Source organism: Ochotona princeps, chromosome 2 (assembly GCF_030435755.1).
Source record: "Ochotona princeps isolate mOchPri1 chromosome 2, mOchPri1.hap1, whole genome shotgun sequence".
Taxonomy (NCBI): Eukaryota; Metazoa; Chordata; class Mammalia; order Lagomorpha; family Ochotonidae; genus Ochotona; species Ochotona princeps.
The window spans coordinates 21,575,125-21,592,541 of record NC_080833.1 but is presented as its reverse complement, the minus strand read 5'-3'; positions in this window follow the sequence as shown (position 1 = coordinate 21,592,541).

The following is a 17,417-nucleotide window of genomic DNA, read 5'->3' as shown; positions in this document are numbered from 1 at the left end:
TATGTTCCCCAAATTGGACATAGCTGCTTGAAAGCAGGGACTATGTCTCTTCTTTTAGGCTCGTAGGTGAGTCAAGACTCAATGGATGAGAAGAGACCAAGGAAGGTGTGACTTGGCAATAGTACTCTTGGTAGAGTACTTCACTTGAAGAGATGTTGAGCAAAGGAATAATTTGGTATCAAGTTGAACCATGCAAGTATTACCAAATGTAGCCTGAATCAAGGGGGCAAATTCAAAACCAATACTGAGACAGCCATGGCACAACAGCTGGGCTTCAGCACCCTGGAGAGTTCCAAAGGGCTGGAGGGGTTCAAAGTCTTGTGTTCAGGGGCCACTCACTTGGTTTTGTCCTCTAGGTGCATCATCATCTGCCTGCTAAAGAGACTTGCTTTTGCAAGCTAACTTTTGTGACCCCAGAGATGGCATGGACTTTGGAGTCAGATTCCCTCTGTTCGGGTTGTGGATCTACCACTAACGGGTTGGATGAGCTCAGCCCCTCAATGCTTTTGGTTCCTTTGTCTGGAAAATGCAGACAGTAAGAGTGCCTGCTTCAGGGAGGTATGAGAGATTCAATGAGACAATAATAGCAAAGACACTGGTCCATAGAAAATGTTTTGCAAAGTAAGCTGTTGTTATTTCTATCCCCAAGAACTTAGGGACATGTTTAGAAGGCATTTGTACCTCCAAGGTCTGAAACAATGTTTGGGGGTGTGGGTTTTATTTGTTTTGTCCATTTTCCTTTCTTGGAGCTCCTTTCCCTTTCCCACCTGTCCACCTTCCTAACTTCTCTCCATCTGAATACATTCTTGTGTTGCTTAGTCAGGTAGAAACAGGATAGATGGGGACATTCCACTGTGTGTCATAAAAAGGCCTCTGCAGCCCCAACTGTCACAGGGGCTGTGACTCAGCCTCTCAGAGGGTGTGCAAGATCTTGACCCTGATGAGAAATGAGGTCTTTTGGAGAGCCATGGAGGATACCTAATGACAGGACTCAAACGTCTTAGCTGTGGGTCTGGCCATCTCCCCACACTGAGCCCTCCCTCTCTTCAGTTGATGCCCAGGCTCTGAGCTGTCTCTTCACACTGACACACAGCCTTCCCTTCCTGCAGACAAATCAGTGTTCTTGCAGAGTGTCCTGCTTTCCCCACACAGGGCCTCAGCCCACCAGGGTACGTCAAAAGGTTCTAGGAATTGAAATTTAAAAACCAGTGCACAATTTCCACCTGTAAGCCCAAACTGTGGAAACAGGTAGGAATCAGCCAGGGGAACCAGGAAGAGAAGCAAAAGGCAGCTTTGAAAAATGTTTCCATTTGCCCAGCGTCTGTTTTTCTTGCTCAGTGAACACATCCGAATTTTCCCAGCCAGGCCAAGAAGAGAAAATATCAGGCACTTTTGCTAAGCTCTTGGTAACGAAACGTGACGAGGCAGCATGGAGGGGGGAGTGTGAGCTGCCTGTGGCCCACTCTCCACAAGGGTGTGGAACATTTCTGGGAAAGAAGCGAGTGCAGAACACGGCTGAGACAAGGGAACAAACATCAGTCCCTGGGTCCTTCCAGGGGGTAAAAATGCCAACTCAGCATTTCCCTCCTACCCACCCATGCTTTCTGTACTTCATTGAAATAATTTTGAGTTGGGCTTCTGCTCTCTGGCAGCTGAAAACCCCTGAAAATGTCCCGTCAAAGAGCAAGATGTGGAGGGCAAAAGCTCTGGGGATGCAAAGAGAGGTTTATTTTGGTGCACAAAATGTTGTAAATCATACACACGATGGGGTCTCTGAAAAACTTATGAAAAATGTATATTCTGAAAAAAACTGTGTGGAGACACTGCACCCTCAGTACCTCTGCCGCTCTAACATTTGCTATAGCAACAGTGAGGCCACCCCGCTTCCTTCCATGCAAGCAGTCTTTGAAGAGTCAAACACATAGTCATGAGGGGAGCCTATCTCTCCCCGGCCCTTTCCTCACTCTCTCCGCTTCTCCATGCCCTCTCTCATCCTCCCTGTCCCTCTCCCAACACCCTTCCCTCCCTGTCTGCCTCTGTAGTACTCTGTCTCCTCCCTCTATCCGCACCCCATCCCCAGCTAATTAAATGATAGCACGGAATATGTTTCATTTGCATTTGGCTCCGAGGCCTCGGTGCCTTTGGCTGCATGTTCATTAAATAGCTCTGTGTAGAGGGATGTAATGAACCGATTTGATTAGCGCTGCCATCTCTGCCCATCCTGGGGACCATTACGCATTCATTGGGAAAAGAGAACCGCAAGCCTCAGCTAATAATGCTCAGAGTTTGGGATGGAGAGGGGCAGGAGGGCCTGGCTCTCACTCAGGGGAAGATCCAGGCTGCCTGGGGCCTAGGCTGTCTCCACGGAGCTTTCGGGAGGGGAGCCGTGGCTGGACATGGTTGGCCCCTGTGATGCTAGCTCCCTGGTCACTGTGAATGTCTAAAATCCTCTTGGTTTTGACCAGTGTCCACAACTCCTGGGAGTGGTTACAGCATGGGGTCCTGGATCTGTCTCTGTACAAAGTATGGTATGCACGGAGTTACTGGCTCATCACACAGGAACACTGTGGTGTTACATGCATGTGCCACTATGATGATAATGACAGTGAGATGTGCTGGAAGGTACCATGGGAAAGTGTCCTGCCCAGGGCCAGTCTGTGCGTGGGTTCTGCTGATTTCTGGCAGACCCCTCCTCAGGATGCTGTGCCCTTCTGGGAGTCATTTCTCAGTTTCTGCTTTGACTCAAGACCTCCCTATGGGAGGCTCTGCATCTCTCTGGGAGTCCTTTCATCCATGCTGGATTGTTCCCATCTCTGCCACCTGTTCTGAGGCCAGCTGTGACCGAGACAAGACAGGCTGTGGTCATCTAACATGGCCAGTCCCCACTAGACCTTCCTCCAGTTATTGGAAACCAAACAAGCCCCTCACACTGAAGCAGAACATTTGGTAGCTGAGGTCCCCGTGCTCTGCCAAGAGTCCCTTCCAACAGTGAGGACCAAGAATGCATTAGCAGGATGGAGCTGCATGCTGAGTCAGCCCCAGGCTCATGTACCACCTCTGCCCCTGGCAACATGGGTGCACGGAGACCCAGCCAGTGGGTTTCCGTGGCACAAGGCACGGAGGCAGAACCCCTAGGAAGAAGAAAATCCAGGATCTTCAGCCCAGGTCCCTGCTGAGCCGTAAGTCCTGCTTTCTGTCCACCACACTGTCTCGGTTTGCCCAACACTGTGTTGGGGGACCCTAGGGCTCCCTCCACCCCTGCTGCCCACCTCCCCATTTACCTCCCAACCAGTCTGGGGAAGGGGAGCCTCAGTGAACCCAGCCTTCAAGGAGGCGGGGCTAAGGCCTCACTGGGAGAAGCAGGCCATTGGAGCAACCACTCACTCACTAACTGCAGGTGCAAGTGGCCGCCATCCTTTCCCTGGTAGCTTGTGAAGTGATTCTGTGGGGAGTAAGCAGGGCAGGCAGAGGGAGACGGCGAGTGGGCAGAGCTGTACCCCACACAGGGACAAGGGGAGGAACATGGTGTGATTGTAAAGGCTCCCAGAGGAGTGGATCAGACACTTCTCGGGGTCCCCACCAGTACCAACAGTGCACGTCCCCTGACCCAGTGTCTGGATCAAAGCGTTTGGATTCAGGGATGCAGGCTGAGGAGGGGGCGGAAGAGTTACCCGCAGCTCTGAGCCAGGCCCTGGGTGGGGAGTTAGATGGGACAAAAGGGCCTGATGATGACACAGGAGGGGGTTTCCCAGCAGCTGCCCCCCATCTCCAACAGCCTGCAGGAAGGCAGGAGCTCAGACCCCTGGGCAGGAGTCAGGGCCTGGGTCAGTCCCAGGTCTGCTGCTCACTTGCTGTGTGACCCAGGGCAGGTCACATGGCCTCTCTGGGGTGGATGCCTCATGTGTACAGTGGAGCAGATGACTCCTGCCCTGGGTGTGGAGCTGTCAGGAAGACTGGCTGAGGTCAAGGGAGGAAAAACCAGCTGGGAAGGGACACAGGCGAGCACATGGTGGGACATGACCATCTCGTCCCACCTCTGTTTCCAGCCTTCTGGTGACTGGCCAGGCCGTGGAGTCCTGCCCCTGAGAACTCCAATGATTGCAGAAGACATGGCCTTTATGCAAATGAAGCTGTCCCTCCTCCTCTCCTGGGGCCTCCCATTCCCAGGCTGGGGTCTCTGGGTTGGTGGCTGCAGCCTTAGGCAGCGTTTGCTTTCTCTTTCAAGGGCAACACAGCTCTGATCGCCCCTCCCCAGGATGCTGCTGCTCCCCAGTCCTCCCGCAGACCCTGATACCAGCTGCGTGACCTTGGTTTAGTCACTCAACAGTCTCTCCCCTTGTGCCGTGGGGATAAGGATACCAACTGCATGGCTCTGCCCTGTGTATTTTCACCTCTTCGGAGTCCTGAAACAAATGTCCCTTGGGAGCCTCCTGAGTGCAGGTGTGACACGGAGGGGGCAGCAGAGGTGGCACCCTGCTCTCTCAGAGCTCCCATGAGAGAGATGGCAGGTGCCACAGTGATGAGCCAGCAGGGAGGGCGTCCTGAGGTTGCTGAGAGTTCAGGAGTGAACAGTGATGTACCCTAAGGTACACGGAGGATCAGCAGCGAAGCCAGGCCAGGCTCACCACAGGGCCTGCCCTTAACTCTCCACTGCACACCCCTGCTTCCTCCTTGCCCACTAAGAAACATCCAGCTTCTACTCCCAACACCAGGTCACAGGAGATCCAGGCCTGGGGCTCCATGCGTCCCTCTAGACCAAATCAGGGTCTCTTATACCAGGCAGAGGAAGCCATGTGTCAGGGAGGCTCCTGTGACAGAAGCCCACTTCTGTCCCTGACCCAGACTTCCTGTTTCTCCCTTCCTGCACCCCAGAACTGCCTGCAGAATTACCTGCAGCTGCAGTGAGGGGGTTGGAAGTTTTCTCTGGGATGCTGACAGCACAGTGCCCCTGCTCCATGTCCCATAGTCGACAGCGAGAGCCTCCCTCCAGATTTTGAGTTGCTGTAATAATCACCTGAGCAGCCGCATTCCTGCCATCAACACCTAAAATGAATCAGCTCAACTTTGCCCATCTCTGCCTCCGGCTTTACATCTGATGGGGAGTTTCATCACAAACCTGACAATAAGATCTGGCGTCTTGCAATCCCTCAAGAGCCTGCAGGCAGAAAGAAGGGGTTGGGATGTGAAGACACACATGCGTGTGCACAAGGAGACGCGCATGCATGCACATGGGCAAGTATGTCCACATGTGCACACGCATCTATGCCTATGCATGTGACAGCATGAGCATGCCTGAGAGTGTGCCCACAAGTGTGTGCTTGGCTGTACATGCAGGGAGTGAGAGGTGATGATGAGATACAGGCAGCACCATGTCAGGGGCAAGACAAAGGGGATGGGCTCAGGAGCAGAAGTCAGGATGAGCAGGTTACACTTGATTCTTCTGTCACCGGCAGCAGGCAGCCATGGATGGTTCTTGAGCAGGAGCCAGATGTATTCTAAGGAATTGGTTCACGTGACAATAGGAAATAACAAGTCTACCTGAGTGACACGTCCCCACCAAGGCAGGTGAGACTCAGGAGAGTGCAGGGGGCAGATGTAGTTGGACAGCATCTACTGGGGTGTATCCCCTTGCTGGAGGACACCACTATTTGTGCTCTAGTCAAGCCTTCAACTGCTTGGACTAAGCCCACCACATGGTGGAGGCCAGTCTACCTACTCCAGACTCACTGGCCTAAGCTTTCATCTCAGTCAAACACACCCTCCAAATCACCACATAAAATTACCCATGACTAAACTTGACCCCAAAATAGTGAGACATTGCTGAGCATCTGTTGAATGCTTGCTGTGTGCCCAGCTTCGTTCTCAGCACTTCCAATTCTCCATCCCCGCTGAATGTGCATAGCCTCCCTATAATGTACGCACTATGAATGTCCCCAGAAAATCAAGGCTCCCCAAAGCCAGGACATCCAGTATTGCACAGCTTGCAAGTGAAAGACCTCAGACTAGAATCTAGCACCACCTGTTCCATGGCCTCTGCTCCCAATACCCAAGAACAGTCAACAGGCCTGGAACCATGGATACAGTGAGCAGGGAGGGGCTGTGACATCCCAATTGATGGGATGGGGAGAGTAGACTTAGGTAATCAGCCTGGGAGCTGAGGGTGAGCAGGGTTCAGGAAGCAGCATGCAATCAAGTCTGGGGAAGAGAGAGAATCCCTCACATGAGAGGCACCACCCTCCTGAAGCCCAGGAAACAATTTCCTGTCTGTTTCTAGTGACTCCCAGGTTCACATCTCAGCCCCAGACACAGCTCCTTGTACTAGTCAGCTAACTGGCCATGGTGTGTCAGTGGCTTGGCACCTGTACACGTAGCTTTCACTCCTCGCTCCCCATCTGTAGTGGTCACCTGGGGCTCTGGTCTGCCATGTTCTCAGCCTAGACCTGCTGGTGACCACGGCAGAAACAATGAGGGGAGAGAATCACACATCCACTCCCAATTTCACTGACTCTGGGCCTGAAGGAGAAGATACGTTTCCATACTCGGGACCCCCAGAATCTAAGGTCAGAAATAGTCACACCATCAGAAGCCCCCTAGAAATGAGGGTGGGAAAGGCCTGGGCCTCTCCAGTATCAGGGTCTCCTAGATGGACTCTTGTCTCCTGAAGACCTTCAGAACTCAAGCTCCTGGTGTCTGTGACATGACCATGGCGAGGTTGCACCTTTCATGGGTTGATACCCCACCAAGATCTTGGGGTTTCTTCCTGTGAGATGCACAGAGTAGGAGCAGAAAGATGCATGTGTGGTGCAGAGGCAGCACCACCCCAGCCCAAGTCACCAATGAGGAGATGCATAGATTTACGGTTGGCTTCGTTACCAAGCCCCTCTTCCTCTGCCCCAAGGACGCTGGCCCTGGCCACCTGCTCAGCACTGGGTACCCATTTAACCCACATGAGAACCCTATAATATAGCTTCTTAGCATGTCTTTAGACAATGAGACTAAGACAAAATGAGTGAAGGAACACAGACGAGGCTCCCAGCTACCACAAGGAGGGGCAAATTCCAACACTGATTCTTCCAGAGGTAGCAGCTGGGAGCTAAAACACCCCAGCATTTCCATCAGTAGTCCAACCATCTCACACAAAAAAGAGAGCAGAAGGCATCCTTGTATGGGTCACTAGAGTCCCAGAGTTGAAGGTCAGGGGGTTCTACTCCAGAGCTCCAGGTCCCCGGGAACTGCCCAGAACTGAGCCTGGCGCAGCAGGTGCATACAGTCTAAGGAAGCCAGTGGTACCAAAGATGGGGACTTTTCAGACAGGGGAGCCTGGACCCACAGGAGCTGTCATCCCCATAGCTGTCATTCGCTCGTTCTAATGTCCCTTCCAGAATTCCCCATGATGGTCCCCAACCCTCACTCCTTGCCTGCCCATGTCTCCTCAGGCTTGGAAGAGGTGGATCTTGCCCAAACTTCATTCACAGAAATGGATTCCAGTGCTCGTACAACCCGGTGACTCACCCCGGACACCACAGCCGAGAGTTTCCTATCTCATGGTGACAGAAGCACAGATTGTCCAGGAGCTGGTCCATCCCCATGGACAACCCAGACTGCCCACACCATCTCTGCCACACCTTCAGCAACAAGGGTGGAAAACGCAGGAAAACACCCCTGACAGTTACGATGCAATGTAGACAGAACAGCTCCCAGGCCCCAGCCCCTACCTCTTCTCTGTCATTCCCTCACCTGCCTTGGGGAAGATCTACCAAGGATGACGAATGTATAAAATGCGTAGACTTCTGGGAAACTGTGACTCTTACAAATGGCTTAATTTTCCACATGAGTCACTGCCAAGTGTGCGTGTGTAAAGCCCTGGGGCAGGTGGATTGTTGAGCTGTAGATGTCTAACAGTATCTGCTCCTAACCCACGCTCACCACTCCAGTTTCATGCAATGGTGCTCACAGTGGTGACACTGGTCTAGCTGGATCTGTCAGGAAACCAGAGAAGGCTTCGCCTGCACTCTTATGCATCTGGGTGGACACAAGATATGGCTAGGGGAGGCCCCATTTTGGATGTTTCCCGCTTCAAGCCCGGACCTCTTTCTCTGGCCAACCCTATCCCTGGAGCTCTGTCATCTAGGAGTCATCTGACTTTGCATCTGTAAATTTTGCTGTCTCCAATGGCTCAATTCAGCCTCTTAGATTGATTATAAGAAAAGAAGGGGCTGGACATGACACCATCATCCATGTTGAGGGGTTGAGGGAGCCCCAACTCAGGCCCTAAACTTGGGGGACTCCATTCAGGCCCAACCCTGTCTGTGCCTTTCCTGGTAGGATGTGGAATTAACAGATGAAAATTTGGATCCTTCTCCTAAGTTTAGCCTCAGTGTGGCTACCTGGGACCTTGCTCTCTGCCCACACAACCTGGGCCCTGAGCCTAGTGGCATACTCTCCGCAGTTTTCAGATGTTTGGCACACGCAGTGCATGTATGAGGCCTCTCATGCTGCTATTTAGAACCTGCTGTGGGAAGACAAGAAGGAGCTGACAGCCAAGGCCAAGGCTAGTTTTCCCTGTTTCTGCCTTCTAAAATACAATTTCTATTATGCCTTCACCACCCGTTATAGCATGGTAGGAGTGGGGGGCAGAAGAGGACACATTCCTTGTGATTGTTGGATGTGTGCCTTTAAAGTCCCCAATAGGAACTATAAGCAGCATCTGTCTGTGCTCTTGCCATAGGCCATCAGATATCAGGGACACTGTCAGATACCTCTTGAATTTGGGAACTATCCTTGGTCCAAGGAATCAGAGACATAACAGCAGCTGCTCCCTCCCCACACTGCCAGGACTTCCAGGTCAGGGTAGTCTGATCTGATCATGTCCAATTTGTTCAAGAAACTGGCTGCTTGTTCCCCTCCCTGGCAGGAGTCTATATAGGACTGAGTGTCACACTCAGGTGAACCCTCCACAGTCCAGCTTCAGAGTCATGAGCTTGTCCCAGTGGGATGGCATCTGGCTTCCCACAAGGGAGTGATTCCATTGGCTGAAGAGGTCAGTGGGACTCTGCGAAGACCAGGGCATCCTAGGGTGGCCCCTTATGTCCAGGAAAGCTCTCGTGAGGTGGGGGTGGGGAATGTCTCATGGGAAAGTGGAAAAATCATATAGCAGCTGCCCCAGATCTCCATTTGTGGCAAGAAGAGAAAGAAATTTGGGGTAGACTGGAGGCTGGGACTGAGCCCCCAACCACTGTTCTTTGGAGTTTTCAAGATTACCACCTGTGCTGCTGCCTCCAGGCTCAGCCCAAGTGACTCTACAATAAGCAGGAATGGCTGCCTCCAGCCAATCATAGGAGGAACCACCAGTCAGACAGACCAATCAGATGTGCTCATTTGTCCACCTAATCATGTGCTGTGCACTGTCGTGAGCTCCTTATAAGAGACAGGTGAGCTGGAAGTAGGGATGCATCCAGGTTCCCAGAGAACTTGGGTCTCCAGCTGCCACCCCAAACTCCTGCAGAGCTGCAGCAAGGAGTTCCCACCAGAAGCTGAATGGATGAAGTGCCCAGGCTCGCACTTTCAGACTCCTGATGCTCAGCAAACCCCCTTTCTTTATCAAGTGCCCAGCCTCTGGTGTTGTGTTAAAATCACAGAATACAGACTGATTCACATGCCTGTCGTGTGAAAGAGAGAGTGGCTTCTCTCAGGATGGGACATGGCAGAGAAGCAACAAGGGTAGCAGCTGTGTGCAACCAACACAGTCCAGAGTCAGACTTGTTGTCTTAAAACAACTTGTTCTGTAGGTCCCACAAGAACTATGTTAACCCCTTTTGAGAGTGGATCCCAGTGTCCTCAACCACTTCTACTTGGCCCTGCCACTTAAAGGTTCTACCACATGCCAGCATCACCTTTCTGGGGATCAAGGTTCCCAAACATGAACCCTGCAGATGCACTGAGCTCAAAGCCAGACCACAGCAGTAGGACACACACAGCCCTGATGGTAGATGCGGGTGGGCAGCTGATACATCCATGAGGCATTGGTACACAGGGAACATGAGCTCCTGAGAGGACAGCCACAATGACAGCCTCCCTGCTGGCTGCTCAGCAAGGGCACACCAGCATTAGTTGGGAGATGACACCTGTCGGACCCGCCTGGGGACATGGCCTCTGGGTTTCTGGCTCACTTAGGGAGCCCAAAGGCCTTTATTACTGTCCATTCATTTATTCATTCATTCCATATGCTTGTGCACTATGAACAGAATGTTCCTTGCCCCTGGCTAAATTTATATTCTGGGAGAGTGGCCAAGGTAACTAGACAGACAAATGAGTATATAAAGCAAAATTATAATGCGGATGATTGGTGTGGCAGGGCAGGGACAGAGGAGCAGCCAGGCAGAAAAAAAGGGGGAAGAACTTTCTGCCTGGGCAAAGGTCCTGAGGCAGGAAGGAGCTTGGGCATCATGGAAATAGAGTCCACCAGAGAGGCTGCAGTGAGGCTAGAAGCCTACCCAAGTCCATGGTCAAGACCGTGCTGTTCTGCCGAGGCCTGGCTATGCCAGGGAAGCACCACCACTTTCACCTCCACCTGCTCAAGAGTCAAAGGCATCCATGTTACCATCTACCCTGAGCCTCCAGGCCAAGCATCACATGGACATCTGTCACACACCTGTCACCTGGTAGCCATGCGCAGCAGGTTGGGTAGGGCTTTGCTAAGACAATCTTGAAAGACTACCATGAGGTATTCCAAGTGTAATCAGAGGCTAAGTGTGAAGTATTCAAAGGTGGGGAGACATTCAATTAGAGTTCATGCAGAAACTAAGTAGAGAGGTGCAGGAAAGCACGGCTTTCTATGTGGAGAGAGTACAAAAGGCACTGCCTACCCTGTTGCAGGCTGTGAGCCTAGGCACATGTTACAGTGAACACTTGGTCCCAATAAACATCAGTCAGTTCCAGTGTAACATCAACAGTAATGCAGACTGTTGATGGGGAACTGGGTACTCAAGAGCTGAACTACATGCTGGGCAACAGCTGGCACAGATACCAACCCAGGAAATGCCCACGTCTCCATCTGTCCCACTGGTCTCTTCTGAGAATCTTTTTTCTTCCTGTTTCCCTGTAGACAAATGCTCTCTGGGTTCAGCCAGCCTGTGGGAACGTGGCTGTCATCAGCCCCAAGCTTGCAAAAGCTGTGTCCTCCACCAGGCTAGGAAGGGACTTGGGCTTTTCTGCTTTAGTTTTTTAAATCCCAGGAAAGTTCTTTTCTCCTTGGATCAAAACCTCTTGTCTGGACCAATCAAAACTATGTCAAGGGGTTGGGTCCCAATTTATTCATAAGAAATATTTTAGGGGCCTGGCACAATAGCTCAATGGTTAAATCCCAACCCTGCAAGCGCCAGGATTCCGTATGGGTGTTGGTTCATATCCTGGATGCTCCACTTGCTATCCAGTCCCCTGCTTGTAGCCTGGGAAATCAGTAGAGCACAGCTCAAAGCCTTGGGACCCTGCACCCACATGGGAAACCCAGAAGAAGCTCCTGGCTTCGAATCAGCTTGGGATTGACTCAGCTCTGGCCATTGTGGCATTTGAAGAGTGAACTGCTAGATGGAGCTTATTTCTTTCTCTCCTTCTCTTTGTAAATCCAATCAGCCTTTCAATAAAAATAAAATTTTCCTTCTTAAAAAGAAAGAAAGAAAGATTACAGGGACTAGCATTATGGCACAGTTGGGTAAACTATCACTTGTAATGTCTGCAGTCAGTAACGAAGTAATGGTTCAAGACACAACCACCCTGCCTCCTATTTACATTTCTAATAACGCACCTGGGAAAACCCAAACACTTGGACCTCTGCTGCTGAAGTGGAAGACTCAAATTCTTGACTCCCATTCTCAGTTTATATTAGCCATAGCTGTTGCAGCCATTTGAGTTGAGGAATGAATCACTGAATGGAAGATTTCTCTCTTTCTTTCAAGTGAAAGAAAATCTAAAATGAGCAAATGGGTGGGTCAGGATAAAGGCAAAGTTTCCAGGAGGTGGCTGAGGCTAGACTTGTCTGAGGCTGCATTTAGTCTTCCCCATGTGCATTTCAAGGGTTTTTCGGAGAGCTTAATTAACTTGCTTGAGATCAGCCAACCTGTGGTCAGGTCAGAACCAAACTCCAGACCTTGCAAAGCTAAGCCTTGGATCCTCCTGCTTTCCCTCCCCTTGACTGTTACATTGCTGCTTGGCTTCCTGCTGGATTTAGTTTCCAAAGCAAACTGTCTACTTCAGTAATTCCAACATTCCTGGAAGGAATATGGGCATGACAGTGTGGGCTTCTTCTTCGGTTCTACTTCTCCTTGGCACATGGATGGAGAAGGGGCACTGCCCATGGCCTTCCAGAATCAGGTGTGCTTCTACGATCAGATCTAGGCAGGCATTCTGATGCAAGGGAGCAGTGGGAAGGTTTGTGCATTGTCTCTGTACACATGAGCTATTCCTTCTCAGGCAAGTGCCCTGATTTCTAGTCCATCCCTGAATTTATGGAGTGCAGGACTGCACTGTGCATAGCAACATGTAAATGTCATCTATCACATCACCTGGCGTTCAAGTCATTTCATATGGTTCCCTTCTCTCATTACTAGACCGTGGGAACATTGATTCTGATCTCTGCCCTTCCCTACGAATACCTTATTAGAGCCCCATGCTGGCTCAGAAAGGAATGATCCAGACCCATGCTACAGAGAGACTAATGGGAGAGTGGCAAAGGCTTCTATGGCAACAAGTGTTTAGCCGCGAGTTGCTGTGGGAACCCCTGACTGCGTCTGCTCCTTGTAAAAAAGGCAGTAGCCAGAGTTGATTAGAGACAGGAGTCTCACTCTGATCATGTGGGCCAGAGGGCCCCGAGGGCCACATCAGGCATGCTAAAGTGGTTTGGGAACAGGTGAGTTACAGGGGAAGGACAGAGACAGGAGGAACTTTATGGCCATTTGCAGAAACAGACACAACCTGCTTCAGCACTGTGGACAGAGCCCACTACTTGGAGAAATCTGAAGGAAAAACAGGAAGGACTCAGAACAAAGACCCAGACCCTCGACTTGTACCCAAGAGAAACTCCAGGCTCATGGAATGAGAATTCACCTGGCAAATCTCCCCATTTCCAGACAGCACTTCCCACAACTGCAAACACACAGAGAAAGACATTTGCTGTGCATGGAAATAAATGGAAGAGGACTAAGAAATCAAAGCTTTTGCCAAGCACCCTTAACACTGGCTCGTCTTGGACAAGTCACTCCTCCAGTGTCAGTTCCTTGAGAATAAGGGTGCTGCTGCAGTGACCCCTAACAGTTTTTTTTTTTACACTGTTGGAAGATATTGCAACCCTCTTTAGAAATATGTTCTTTTTTCATTTCCAGCCCCCTGGCCTTGTGGACGTGACCTCTGGAGATACTTCTTGTCCTGGCCCAGTAGCACTGGACAGCAGGTTCTACCACCCCACCTACTTTTACCTACCACTCCCAGGTTGCTGTCTTCCCTTAACTTGCTGGGCCTGGGAAGCTGCAGCCTACAGACACGTTGGGCTGATGGGCAATGGGCAGAGCTGTGTTGGCATGAGCTCCATTGTTCACTCACTGTGATATTTGGGACATTGCTGTTTGTCTGCTGTCCTTCATTCAATGTTGAATGTCAAGCCCAGTGAGCCCGCAAAGTGGCCTCTACATACTCAATGACTCATTCCTGTGACCCGGCTCCTGCTCCCTAATAGCAGATGTGACAGTCATTTGCTCCATTCACACTTCTTCTTGACTGACTTGCCAGCATGGATTTTGCCTTCAGCTTCTCACTATAATTAACATTGCAATGACCAGTAGTCTATGAACTCACAACTGACCTCTACTCAACCAGTGCAGGGAATGCCTGCTCTCCTTAATGTAGTAAAAAGGGGTCCACTAAGCTCCCTGACACCTGGGTCTCCAGGTCTGTCCTGACCTATCTCTGCTTGGACAGCTCATCTCTTTCTTAAGAAGTCCCTTTGTCTTTCTGTATTCATGGTCACCCAGGCCTACCCCACAGCATCTCCTTGCAGAGCAAATCACTCAGCAACTGTGTAGCAATTGCTCCTGCTTTGTTACTGCCCCGTGGGCTGCTGGACACTGAAGACCTAATGGGGATCTAATCTGGTGCTATTTTGTTAGCACCAGCCCATGACAGAGGTGTCATCCTCACCTCACATTTTACAGATGTTAAAACTGAAAGTTGAATCTAAGTGACTTTCCCCCACTCCCTTATTCACTTAGTCATTCACTTTTTCACTCTCTGGGCAAACTTCTGGAAGCCATCCTTGGTCATTGGAATGCAGAGATCATGAGAACGTGAGTTGGACATAGTACTTGAAGTCATGTAAAGGTTATGGAAATCCTGGAGAAGAAGTGGCCACCGAGCATCAGAAAGAAGACAGAGCACCCAACTCCTTTGGAGGCTGGATGGAGCAGATGTCCATCCTGGAGCAATGGCCCCAGGAGAGACCCTAAGGAAAGAACCCAGGAATTACAGAGGACAATGTGAAGAACAAAGCGAAAGCAAAAGATGAGACAAGAAAGGTCATTATATGAGGATAAAGTGTTCAGTTATACAAAAGGAAATAACAATCAGAAACACACATGCACCCCACGTTGGAACACCCAAGCACATAAAACAAACATTACTAGATCCAAAGGACAGATAAATTCCAATGAAGGAACAGTAGGGAACTTTTAGAAATGAAAAAATGACACAGCCAGCAAGTCAAGGGCCTAGTAACACTGCATCCCAGGCAAAGTGGATCCGACAGACATGCATAGAACATCCCCTCCAACAGCTCTAGAACAGTCAGTCTTGTCAACAGCACGTGAAACATTCTGTAGCATACCTCCTATTGTATGGCACAGAACAAATCTCAACAAGCTGTTCAAAAATAGAAATCATATTGAGTGTAGTTTTTAACCACAATGCAGTAAAATTGAAACACAAGAAAAACTTCAGAAACCACATAAGTACATGGAAATCAATCAACGTACTCATGGAAGTCAAATGGACCAAGAAAGAAGTTAAGGAGGAAATTTACAAAGTTCTGGAAGCAAATGGGAAGGCTACAAAACCTACAATACAGCAAAAGTGATCCTAAGAAGGAACTTCACAGCAATTGATGCTTATGCCAGAAAAGCTGAGCCATCTCAAACAACTAATCATTGCACCTCAGGGAATTAGAAGGACAAAACAAAGCAAACCCAAAATTAGTGGGGAAAAGAAATAATAAAAACCAGATCAGACATAAATGATACAGGGACCAAGAAAAGCGTACTTTTTAAAAAATCAATAAAGTGAAGAGCCAATTATTTGGAAAGATAAACTAAATTGACAAACCCATAGCTACACAAGGAAGAAAAACAAAAGTTTCAAACAAATAAAATCAGAGATGAAAAGGAAATATTACAACTTATACCACAAGAATAAGAAGGGTTATTAGAAACTGTTATATGGCAACAGATTTAATAACTTAGAAGAAATGGACAAATGCATGGAGTCATGCCATTTACCAAGGTTGAATCTTAAAATAATAGACTCCCTCAACCATCCAATAAAGGAATAATGAGCCTGAATCCATAATAAAATGTTTCCCACTAGAGAAAAGCCTAGAATCAGATGGATTCACTCCCACATCCTACCCAACATTTGAGTACAGTTAACATGAATTCTTCTTAAATTACTCCAAAATATAGGTAATTCTTACAAACTCATTCTATGAGGTCAGTAGCACATTGAAACAAAAAACAGGAAAAAAAATACAAGAAGAAAAGAAAGCTATAGCTCAATATCCTTGATGAACCTAAATGCTTAAATTCAACAAAATACTAACAAAGCGAAACCAACAACACTTTAAAATACTTTTCACCGCAATCAAATGAGATTCAGCCAGGTCATGCAAGACTGGCTGGACATATGCAAACGGCAATGATGCACCATATCAACAGAATGAAGGATGAATATTCTATTTTCATCTCAATGGGTGCAAAAAATGCATTTGATAACTTTTAACATTGCTTCATGAGAAAACCTTTGTACAAATTATTTATTGAAAGAATGTGCAGTAACATAATAAAGACCATATATAACAAGCCAGCAGCTAACATTGTATAGGACAGAGAAAGGCTGAAAGTTTCTCTCTAAAATCTGGAACAAAACAAGCATGCCCATTTTCACCACTTTTACTCAGCTTAGTCTCGGAGCCTCAGCCAGAGAAATCCAACAAGAAAAAGAAATAGCAGCTGTCCAGACTGTGCAGGAGAAAGTTAAATGGTCTCTATTTGCAGATGAGAAGATCTCATATATAGAAACCCTCAAAGACTCCCCCAAAAACCTATTACAAGTAACAAATAAATTTAAAAAGGCCTCAAGATACAAAGTTGACATAAAAATCAGTAGTGCTATTATACACCAATAACAAATCACCTGTAAAATAAATCAAGAAAACAATCTTATTTCTAATAGCTACAAAAAAGTCAAAGTAAAATAACTGGGAGCAAATTTAACCAAAGAGGTGAAAGATCTCTATAAAAAGTCAGTAAACCATCGATGAAGGAAATTAAAGAGGACACAAGAAATTGAAGGACATGCCATTTACATGTACTGATGTGTCAAAACTACCCAAAGAAATCTATAGACTGAGGGAACTCACTGGCCAAAAATCAACGTTTTTTGTCACAGAACTAGGGAAAAAAAGAACAAACTAAAAGTAAAGAAAAAATGCCAAAGTGCTAAAATTTGTGTGGAACCACAAGTACCCAAAACAGCCAAGACAATCTTAAGCAAGACAAAGCGGGAAGCATCACACTACCTGATTTTAAAATATATCTCAAAAGTACGATAATTAAACCATTCTGGCATTTGACATAGAAACAGGACCATAGAACAAAAGAATAGATTAGAGAACCTAGAATGAAATTCACCCACCCATCTTTGACCAAGGTGCTGGGAACAGGAATTGAAACATGACAGTCTTGTCAATAAATAACAATGGCAAAGAATAAAACTAGATTTCATCACACATGTCATGCAGCAGTCATCTAAAAAATCATTACAGGCATAAATGGAAGACCTGGAACTTAGAAGCTATTACAATGAAATATAGGGGCAATGTTATAGGATATTGGAATAAGCAAGGATTTTGGGGGGAGCAGGAATCAGAGGAAACAAATACAAAAATATCCAGTGAGATCTCCTCAAAGAGCTTCAGCACAGCAAAGGACACACTCCAGAGAGCCTACAGGTGGGAGAACACGCCTGCAACTGGCACATCTGAAAAGCTCATAATCTGGATAGAGAATTCAAGAGACTCAACAACAACAAAAACAAAATGATAATCCGGTATTCAGATTGGCAATAGATTTGAATGGCTAGCAAGTAAAAGAAACTCTGCT